The following is an 11,658-nucleotide window of genomic DNA, read 5'->3' as shown; positions in this document are numbered from 1 at the left end:
GTGGCTGGAACGCCGCGTGTCGGGCGGGCGCTGCAGAGCCTCCCACGCGGCACAGACCTCTGCCTGCTTTTCAGCCACAGCTTTGCTGCTTTGACATTTCTGGCATCAACATGCACCTCATAAACAACACCAAGGAAAACCACGTGGGGGCGTGGCTGTGGCTGACGGGCAGGTGCAGACCACACCCTCTCCGCGACCTAGGGCGTGGCTGTGGCTGACGGGCAGGAGCAAACCACACCCTCTCCGTGACCTAGGGCGTGGCTGTGGCTGACGGGCAGGAGCAAACCACACCCTCTCCGCGACCTAGGGCGTGGCTGTGGCTGACGGGCAGGAGCAAACCACACCCTCTCCGTGACCTAGGGCGTGGCTGTGGCTGACGGGCAGGAGCAAACCACACCCTCTCCGTGACCTAGGGCGTGGCTGTGGCTGACGGGCAGGTGCAGACCACACCCTCTCCGTGACCTAGGGCGTGGCTGTGGCTGACGGGCAGGTGCAGACCACACCCTCTCCGCGACCTAGGGCGTGGCTGTGGCTGACGGGCAGGAGCAAACCACACCCTCTCCGTGACCTAGGGCGTGTCTGTGGCTGACGGGCAGGTGCAGACCACGCCCTCTCCGCGAACACCCGCCCCCTTGTCTGGCTGCTGGAATTCCTGCACGTCCGGCTCCACACACAGTGGAACGTTAACCACCACCTCCATCCCCAGTTATGACTAAGTGGCTTCAGAACGTCTTCAGTCTGATGCATAAAAGTACGTTTTTGGGCGTGCAATTGACTGCCTGTCGTGTGCCAGACAATAAAAGAGGGTAAAAATTTCCACATCTCTGAAAACACGTCACAGAATTCTCAGAATGGAAGAAGCTGTGTGACAGGTTCACGGAAAGCAAAGACCACATTTCAACCGCGAGCAGCTGCCAGAGCTTGCTGCTGACGTTGACAAGAGCTGTTAACTCCCGGGCAATTCCCTGTAAGAAATACGCGGAACTGCAAGAGAAACAGAAACCCAACGGTGCCTGGTGGTGGCCGGCGTTCCTCCCCGTTACACCCCGTCCTGAGGGTGCCAAGGACGACAAGGTTTTCAGGAATAACTTGGAGAAGAGACTAAGGAAGGTTGGAGAGACTGAGGATGTGGAGGCGGCTTAGGAGCTTTGGTTGTGACTTGGAAGCTCCCAGAGAAAAAGGCTCAGGGTCCCTTCAGGGAGGGGCCAGCTCTGTCTGTTCATCGGTGAATAGAAGGACACCGAGGCCTGTGCTGCAGAGGCCTGCTGGTGCAAGGCTCTCCCATGGAGGGAGGCCTTTGCTTCTGAGAAGACAGGAGGGAAGTGGGGGCAGACGGCAGGAGGCCGGTGAGGGCCATGGGCGCCTCCCAAAGTGTCACTGGAATCACTAAATGCCGGACACTGTCGATTTGAGGGCTGTCTCATGGCTCACCAGATAGTGAGTAAATTGAGGCACTTGAGGTGCTCCTGGGAGCGGAAGGCCGAGGGGCCCTCAGGGGCCCGCAGACACTGGAGGGCGGTGGCTGACACGCCAGGAAGGGCTGCCTGAGTGCATGGCATTTAAAGCCCCCAGGCAGGGAGGGGTCCCCTGTGTCTGATACAGCACGTGGCTAAACAGCCCTTGTGTAAAAAGTGACATGCCCAGCGCTGCTCTTTCCCTGGGAGCGCTGTTACCGAGTCAGCGGTGGACCTCACCAGTGCTGAGTGCATTTGCTCCCTGGGAGGCTCAAGGCTCAGGGACTCCAGGCCTCAGCGTCTGCAGCAGGTAATCGCAGAGGCTCACCAGGTGACCTCCGGTGAGCTCCGTGCGGCCGCAGCCCAGGTGGAATAGCTGAGATTAGGGAGGAAGAGCAGCTGATTCCGCATGGCCCATGGCACGTGGGAGGGATGCGTCCTCCGGCAGGGACCCCGCGCTGGGGACCACAAACACGCTCCTCCAGCTGCTACCCACTTTCATATTCTGTTCAGGAGCTACGTGGTAGGTTTTTTGGTTAATTCTCCATGAATATGAGTCTATATTTCTAATGTATAGGAACAAAACAAACTAAGAAGTAGTCTATCCACAACAGACTTCCCAGGGGCTGGGCAGCAGTGGGTTCAGTCCTGTGAGAATCGGCCCCACAGCAGCCCCAGCAGCTGGGACCTGGAGCCTGAGGCCAGCGCTGCAGAGGACAGAATCCAGAAAGGAAAGCGTCCTCCAAAATGACGTGTGGTGAGTCTGGATGACATGAGGAAGACAAGAAGAACATGCATTTTGGATGCCTATTTACAACAGCATTGATTTCTTAGATTCAGAGAAAATGGCAAAACTCTTCACTGAGTGTGATTAAAGTGGTGGAGAGCACGGTAGGACGCAGGCCGGCAGCAGTAGCAAAATACATAAGCAGACAACAGGGTGTTCAGGACCCAGTTCAGGGCTGGAGAGGACAGAGATCAACAAAGAACTTGGCCATCGCCAAGGAGCCCGATGCTGGGAGAGTGTGGACAGCAGCTCACGGGAGCCCTGCCCGTGCCCGTCCTGGTCCAGCCACACTTGCTGAAGCCACAGAGAGGGACAGCTCAGCCCGCAGCTGCAGAGAGGAAGAGCCTGGGCGGCTGCCCACAGCCCTAGGAATCAGGCCTAACATTTTCCTAAAACTTCACACCTGTGTTGCCTTTTCCACTCACACCGTCTCACCTACACCACAGGCTGGGAGGTAAGCAGGGCACACATAGTCCCCACTGGGCACTGGGATCTGAAGCAGCGACTTGCCTGGGGACAGGGCTGCTCCACAGATCTGGGCATCAAGCTGAGGTTCCGGCTCCAAGCCCTGTCACCTTCTCGCCTCTTCATTTGCTTCGTGACATCACAGCCTAAGCAAAAAGGAAAAAGCAGTTTGCTCAGGATGGGAGCGCTCTCCTCCTGGCTTGACGGAAGGTTCCCGACACAGGTCCCCTCCCACAACAGCGTAGGCCCCGGCACTTACAGAGCCACTTCCAGCCTCCCTGGCAGCCTCAGCACCACGCTGTCTCTGCCTGCTGCTTTAACTGTGGACGTGGTGGCCAGCGGCCTTCCAGAGGTGGCCCCTCCAGGAACAGTGGTGGTGTTGGAACCAGGGGACTTAGAGAGAAACGCCACACTTTGAGACTAATTCAGGAGTCCTTTATTAGCCGGCGACCAAGAGACAGCTCAAAATTCTCTCGGCCCCGAAGAAGGGGCTAGATTTTCTTTTATACTTTGGTTTAAAGAGGGGAGGGGGATTGACCTGAAGCAATCTTACAGAAGTAAAACAGGCAAAAAAAAAAAAAAAAAAAAAAAAAAAGTTGAAAAGACAAATGGTTACAGGAAAACAAACAGTTCCAGGTCCAGAGGCTTTAAATTCATCACAAGGTGATAGGTGTGGGGGCTCTGGACACAAACGCGGGGGCTTTACGGTACTGTCGCCCGAGCGATTAGCTTGCCACGGTGCTTCATCAGTTAATTGCACTCTTTGATGTGCTGAGAGTCAGCTTGCACGAGTTAAGTCCTCGAGGAAGGGGGTGGGTGAGGAACCCTTAATGTCTTGCAAATGAAGGAGCCGAATGGAGTCCGTCCAGGTTTTTCAGCTAAGAGAGAGTCAAGTTCATACAAGTTAGGGTATCGCAGCATCAGCTCTGTGCACGGAGGACAGCTGCTTCCAGACGAAGGGAGGAGGCCTGGGTCCCCACACAACACGCTCCCGGCCAGTCCCTGATTCAGGGTCGTGCTGGACACGTGTTCTGCACGGGGCCAGATTATGAGGATTTTAGCCTTGTGGATCCTACAGCCACAGCCACAGACAAGATGGAGACAAGGGCACGTGGCTGTGTCCCAGGAAAGCTCTCTCTGCTGCTGCCGGCCACTTCTGGCTGCCTCCAGGTCTAGACTCTCACATGAGAGAAAAATAGACTTAAAAAATTACTTAAGCCATTGCCTCAAGGCCACTTCACAAATCCAGTGACAGGCCAAATTGGGCAAGCACAACCGTGAGTAAGGCCTATTCCAATATTACAGAAAAATCTGCAAGATGGTTTAGAGGCGAGGCTCTGTAGCAGGACAAGCCGCAGACAAAACTCCTCAGACACCGGATTAAAGAGGAAGACTCGCGTCTTAAGAGCCGAGCTCCCCGAGAAAGAAATATTTGGCCTTTTTAAAGGCTTACAACTTTAAGGGGTCCACATGAAAGGGTCGTGATAAATGGAGCAAGCGTGGGAAACGTGACTGGGGGCTACAGGCATCAGCTAACAGAACAGAAAGTTTTACAATGCTTTTTTCATACAGTGTCTGGAATTTACAGATAACACAAGTAGTTTAGGCAGGGGTTGATGTTACTATTATTACTTTGTTTAACTCCTAGGACTGGGTGGTGGTGCCAAGGTTGTCTGGCTATTTATCTTACTTTTGTTTCTCTCTCTCTTTTCTCCTGTCTTTGAACTAGGCAAGGTGAGGGGAGGAGGGCAGCAGGAGTAGTAGTGGTCTCCTTCCTTAGCTCCACCGTACCTGCCAGAGCGCCCAACCCCCAGGGCGACACCAGGCTGAGGACACACATTTCTACTTCTCGCCTCTCTTGCCTTTGACCTTCCCACCCCTCCTGCTTCTCCAGCTCTGTGGCTCCCCACGGGGCTGTGTTTATTCTGTGATCACCGCACACTTTGGAGGTCACAAGCTCTGGAGCTTACAGGAACTGCGCAGGACATTAAAAAGCGGTGTGTGGGGAGAGCTGTGGGGAACTCACAGGCCCTTTCCCATGGAAAATATTCAAGTTCGAACATTAGTAAAACATCACGAGGGTCAAACAAAATACGCCTGCAGGCAGGACCTCTGATTTATGTTAGGGCTGGGCTTCTCTGCCCACCCACAGGGCAGGGCCAGAACCACCGCCTAGCACTTAGCACAGACTCTGCTGGTAACTGGATGCTTAGGAAGTGTTTGTTGAACTGAACAGAGGTGAATTATAGGCTGCTACCCCAAGACTGTGAAATAGTAGACATGTTCTGTGAGAAGCCAACGGACCTTTTTCCAAATCTGGGGCCGACTAATTCAGCTCTTGGATGCTCTGGCCCCCACCCAGACTGAAGCCTCGGCTCAGAGCCAGCAGACGGCAGAGGTGCGGCAGGGTCAGGGCTACGATCCATGCAGATCCTTCAGAGCTCATGGAGAAGGAGCCAAAGGGCAGGCATGGGGCAGAGCCGGCAGCAGCTCTCCTGCAAAGCGTGGGCAGAGACGGCATGAGCACAGAGTAAGGTGGTACGTCCAGGGATGCTCCCCTGACGTTATTTGATGGTCTCTTTCTTAAGAAAACAAAGGAAGCAACAACATTTCAACATGCCTCTTCAGGTGTCCTCAGTGATTTGTATTAGAAACCAGAGCCTTTGGAAACATCTTAAAATCATACTCTCCATATTCACCCCAAAATACCCAACAGTGAAGGAGAACTTACTGTCCCACTAGAACGGACACTTTCTCTGGAGGGAGGAGAAGGCTGTCTGAAGACACTAACAGTAGGTGGGGCTTGTCTAGGCCTGTGGGGGCCGGATCACGGTGGGGGTGTGGGGAGGGACCGCCTTCCACCAGGAGGGATGAAATGAGCTGAATTTTCATGTCGTAAACAGATTTACTATGCACGTCCTGATTTGTATAAACCTTTAAAACGACTCTAGAAATGCTATATTCAGAGCATTCTCTCTGGATGGTGAGACTATAATTTTTTTCTTATTTATTTTTAATATAATTTCAGTTATCTTCAATATATAAATATTACTTTTAGAATTTAGGAAATGTGTAATTTTTTAGAGAGAGAGTCTCACTCTGTTGCCCAGGCTGGAGAGCACTGGCATGAGCTCAGCTCACTGCAAACTCCACCTCCTGGGCTCAAGCGATTCTCCCACCTCAGCCACCCGAGTAGCTAGGATTACAGGCACACACCACCACACCCATCTAATTTTTATATTTCTAGGAGAGATGGGGTTTCTCTATGTTTCCTGAAAGGCTGGTCTTGAACTCCTAGACTTGAGCGATCTGCCCATGTTGGCCTCCCAAAGTGCTGAGATCACAGGTATGAGCCACTATACCCGGACTAAATGTAATTTTTAAAAGAATATGTACAATGCCCTGGTCTTAATAAGTACCTGATGCATGATGGGTATATTAGTCTGTTCTCACACTGCTAATAAAGACACACTGGAGAGGGGTAATTCATAAAGGAAGGAGGTTTAATGGACTCGCAGTTCCATGTGGCTGGGGAGGCCTCACAATCACGGCCAAAGGCAAAGGAAAAGCACAGGCACATCTTCCACGGCACAGACAGGAGCGTGTGTGCAGGGGAACCGCCCTTAGTAAAACCACCAGATCACGTGAGACTTACTATCTCAAGAACAGCACAGGAAAAACCTGCCACTATGATTCAGTTACCTCCCACCAGGTGCTTCCGAAAACACATGGGGATTATAGAAGATACGCTGCAAGATGAGATTTGGGTGGGGACACAGCCAAACCATAGCAATAGGTTTTGTACAAATATACAGGTATGCTTCTGTGTTTATGCCATTCATCACCTTCCCCAAGCCAATTTTTAGGCATGTATATAACCTATCATGCATCAGGTACTTATTACACATACATATGTAACATATAGAGACACATACACGTATGTAACATATATTTACACACATATGTATGTGTGTTTCTTTTTTTAATTTTTGAGACTAGGTGTTGCTCTGTTGCCCAGGCTGGAGTGCAGTGGCACGATCATGGCTCACTGCAGCCTTGACCTCTTCAGCTCAAGCCATTCTCCTACCTCAGCCCTCTGAGTAGCTGGGACTAGAGGTGTGTGCCACCATCCACCCCCAGCTAAATGTTTTGGAGAGATGGGGTCTTGCCATGTTGCCCAGACTGGTCTCAAACTCTGGGCTCAAGCAACCCTCCATCTTGGCCTCCCAAAGTGCTGGGATTATGATAGGTTCTATTTGTATCCAAGTACAATGCGAGCAGGAACCTTGCACTATGATCTCATTTTATAGTTTTTAAATAATACCATCATATTTAAGAGAATTACTTTATTCTAACCTGCATAAGTAAAATAAGCCAGGTGACTTTAGACATGGGGGTCAGCTCAGTGTCACTTGATTCAGGAGAGGAGGGCGAGGAGGGTATAGGAGCAGCTGCAGGTGCTGAGAATTCCCACCAGGGCCTGTCTGGCCATAGGGTGCCCTGTCCCGCCAGCCCATGGGTGAGGATGCCACCTGGGCTGGCATTGCACAAGTGGGAGGGAAGGACAGGGAAGCGTGATGGTGGCAGAGGCTGGGCAGGAGCCCGAGGTGGTGGCCCCTGGACTCACCACCGTGCGCAGGAGGTGCTGAGGCCCACAGAGTTTCAAGCGAGCACAGCCTGGGAGGTGGAAGGTGCGGTGGGTCCTGCAGGGTGCTGAGGAGAGCCCCCTCAGGCTGAGCCCAAGCTGTGCAATACGAAGGTGTGGATTCTGTCTTACGATGCGGCTGGGGGTTCACCCTCCTTTTCTCCCTGTCCACCGTTCAAGGCTCCTTTTTATTCCCTTGGGATTTTAAGTATCTAGTTTACTTTTCTGCTTTTGCTGTCATAGGCTGTAAAGAGCCCACCAAAACCACCTCCTTAAGGAGTGAAAAATCCAACTGGCATTGGAGACCCCATCTCAGCCACAGAAGAGGCCTCCTCTAACCCAGACCTAGGAAGCTTCTTGCACCCCCTTAGCCATGGAGAAGAAAAACGAAAAATACCAATTCAGGTAGGTGGGATATCCGCTTTTTCTGGGGACCCTTTGGACGCACTGGGGTGGGAGCTGCTCCTCCCGCACTCGCTGGGGAACTTCCTCAGAAACTACTCTGGACGGCAGGCGGGGGGAACCTGCCCACCTGGAGGATTCCCGTCCCCCACAATGTGTGACTCTAGCGCATCCCACAGGTGCCAGCATGCGTGTTTACCGTGCCCTTCTTGCCACATCCCATAGGTGCCAGCATGCGTGTTTACCGTGCCCTCCTCGCAAGCCCCTTGGGGCTCTTCTTCTGCTGGTCCACATGGATTTCCACCGTGACCTTGCCATGTGCCATGGCTTTGGGCCCCCCAAGTTTCACACCCACCGTGGGCGGTGAACCCCCGTGAGGTTTGGTGATGGTGAGAGCTTTGCAGAAGGAAAGGCAGGTCTGAAGGATGCCTCACCCCAGGGCAATTCTATTCCCAGGGGTGTGAACACAGAGGCTCCAGAACACATCCCCCTGAAACTCCCTGGAAACCCTCACGTGCCCCGAGGCACAGCACCCAGGGTGAAGGCCAGGCCCTGGACGAGGGAGGCAGGAGGAGCTTCCCACTGGAGAAGAATACGCTCCTTCAGCTCCTCAGAACCAGTGCCAGCTCGACCTCAGGCAGCCCCAATGCCAGGTGGGCCCCAAAGGGGAGTTAGGGAGGTGAGGACTCAGAGGAGCCTGGGAAGAACCACCAGTTCACTTCTCTGCTCCCTGCCCTCTCACCTGACACCTCTCAGTACCCAAGCGCTCCCCAAACTGTGCGCCTTCCACGCAGGTGCCAGGACAGAGGTCAGCATGCCCTGGGGCTCTGGCACCCTCCTGTGGCTGGTGGGAACACGCCCAGTCTCTACTTGTGGCTCTGGGCCTCCAGCTCACACTCCTGGCACCTGCAGCTCCAGGCCTGGCTGGGCATCCCCTCTCCCTGTGCCTCTTGCAGACTCCCTGCCCATCTTTGCTTCACTCCCACTTGTCCTTTGAGACCTGGCTTGGTGCCATCACCCAGGGACATGCCAGGATCCCAGCTGTGCCTGATGATGGGGGCGGGGTCCCTGCCAAATAAAAGGAAAGCCACAGCCACTTCCAGGCCAAAAAATAAAAGACAATGATTTACCTCCCTCTCTACTGTCCATAAGACAGGTCCAGCATTCAACCAAAATGCTCAAGTAGCACAGAAAAAAGCAAGAATAAAATTACATTTTCAAGAGACAAAACAACCATCAGAACAAGACACAGATATGACTCAGATGTTGGAACTATTTGACAGGGGATTTTAAATAACTATGATACATTAAAGGCTGTGATGGAAAACATGGACAACATGCAAGATCAGATGGGCTGGGCCGGATGCAGTAGCTCACAACTGGAATCATATACAGGCCAGGCACGGTGCTCACACCTGGAATCCTACAGAGGCCGGGTGCAGTGCTCACACCTGGAATCACATAGAGACTGGGCATGGTGGCTCACACGTAGATCATATAGAGGCTGGGCCAGGTGCTGGGCATGGTGGCTCACACCTGGAATCATATAGAGGCTGGGCCAGGTGCAGTGTATCACACTTGGAATCATAGAGAGGCGGGCACAGTGGCTCATACCTGGAATCCCAGCACTTTGGGAGGCCAAGGTGGGCAGATCAGTTGAGGTCAGGAGTTCAAGAACCAGCCTGGCCAACATGGCAAAACCCCATCTCCATTAAAAATACAAAAATCAGCCGAGTGTGGTGGTGCACGCCTGTCATCCCAGCTCCTTGGGAGGCTGGAGCACGAGAATCACTTGAACCCAGGAGGCAGAGGCTGCAGTGAGCCAAGATCACACCAGAGTAAGACTCTGTCTCAAAACCAAATAAAGTTTTAAAAACGCTCAACTTACGCGAAAGGCAAACAAAAAAAAAAAGGCAAAAAAAAAAAAGGCAAAAAAAAAAAAAAAAAAAAAAATGAAAGGCATTTCCTTGGTTCTTAAGCGTCCTTGCTTCTGTGCTTTGCCCCGTTCTCCCGGCCTTTGATGCTGCTCCCGTGCTCTCCTCTAGCTTTCGGCTCGTTTCCCAGAAGCTGCGCCTCCTGCGCCCCCTGTGCCCCCTGCGCCCCCTGCACCCCCTGCACCCCCTGGTCTGCTGAACTGCGCCCTCTGTGTGGCTCTGGCCACGCCCCTCCTGCCTTTGCTTACTGTAGGCCGATTCGATTCGTTCTGCGGCACCGACTCTGCCGTCATGAGGTCATCTCCAGACTAGATGCCAACAAGCAGAGCCGGATGGACCCTCACTCTCGTCTACACACTGGAGTGGGGACAGGGCCAGGTGCACCCTTCCTCTCATCCACACCCTGGAGCGAGTGGGGACTGTCTACAGTCCTGCACAGGCAGATGCTTTTCCAGGACAGATCAGCTCAGCTACAACAGCATCTTCTCTCCCGGGCTTCACTCTCTCTCAGATATTCTAAATAAACTATTTTAAAAAGGCTACTTCTCCAGTCGGCACTGTGTGTGACTATGCTAATCTCTGTATCTTCAGAGATTATTTCTGGCGAAGTTACGTTTTAGAATTTCACCTCCTGCGTGGTGTTCCTGGTGTTGGGTCGCCAAGAGGATGGGAGGCCAGAGGTGCTGATGGACGGCGGTGCTGTCGCCCAAGGCAGCACCCACTGCCTGGAGGAGCTGCTCTCTCGGGGGCAGACGCGGGCCTCAGGGCGCAGAGGCTGCCCGGTTCTGTGCCTTGTTCTCTGGACCAGCCATCTGTTCATTCGGAGTCACTCCGAGATGAGCGGAACCACGTTTAGTAGGAGGCCGTGTCTCCTCTTTGTGTCTTCCTGAGGGTTTTAGTGAGATTTGGAAGAGCTGGTGCTGTTAACCATCTGCCATTTTATTGTGAGGCCCCAAAACTTAAATGTCCTAGTTGGGCTTTTACCATACCTGGGAATGGGAATGTCACTGGGTAAACCACAGCTGCGACCGGACCCCCTCTTGACTCCAGTTTACGTCAAATGGAATTTTGCAAATAATTGTGGAGGGCATGGGGTCATTGAGGGACCAGACTGCAGCTTCCAGGAATAAAAGTCTGCATATCCAGTCATGCTTGTACATTCTGATATGACTCTGCCCCGCAGACACAACTGCCACTCAGCCGTCCCCCACGCCACCATTCACTGAGCACCTTCTGTGTCCGAGGTGCCCAGGGGTGATGACTGTGAGAAAACAGAAATGCCTCCGTCCTCGAGAGCTCGGTCCAGCGCAGCAAGCGGGGCGTCGTCATTACACAAATAACCACACATGAGAAAAGGAACGTTTTATTTTACTTCTACTGATGTGGCAAATGTTGAAAGAAAAATGTTTTCTAAATAACAAAAACATGACTGAAAAAGAGAAAATTAAATTACTGCTGTCTGACTTGGAAGAAAGCGCTAAGCCTACGTGCAGTCAGGCACCAGGGTGGGCTTGGAGACCCCCGTGCACAAGGGGCCTTGCCGTAAAGTCAGGGGGGAAGTGCACAGTGGGAAGGAATCGCCTCCTGCACTGTTGACCCTCCTCTTGCCACATTTGTTTTCCTAATCTGCTGTGAAACGTGTTTTTTAGAGGCTGCGATTACTCTATCCTGTTGCCTGTCTCACCTTCCTCTGCAAGATCCTGGAGGCATCAGCAGCGCCAGGGCAGGCTGCACCGGGAGGGATGAAACATGGGGCCGGCTCCTCCCTGGGGGTGAGGCTGAGGGCAGATCACTGGCCTTTTTGGATTTTTCTTTCTTCATGAACTTCACATTTCTATATGGCTCAGAAAACACCCAATGGTTAGGAGCCTGGGAAGGGCTCATTCAAGGACATTGTGGGGCGGAAGCTGCACAGGTCGACCAGCCGCAGGGCAGAGCCGCCCAGTGGCCAGAGGCGCTTCTGAGGCAGCG

This window comes from Rhinopithecus roxellana, chromosome 6, assembly GCF_007565055.1.
Source record: "Rhinopithecus roxellana isolate Shanxi Qingling chromosome 6, ASM756505v1, whole genome shotgun sequence".
Lineage (NCBI taxonomy): Eukaryota > Metazoa > Chordata > Mammalia > Primates > Cercopithecidae > Rhinopithecus > Rhinopithecus roxellana.
The sequence above is the reverse complement of the archived record's forward strand: the minus strand, read 5'-3'. Positions refer to the sequence as shown.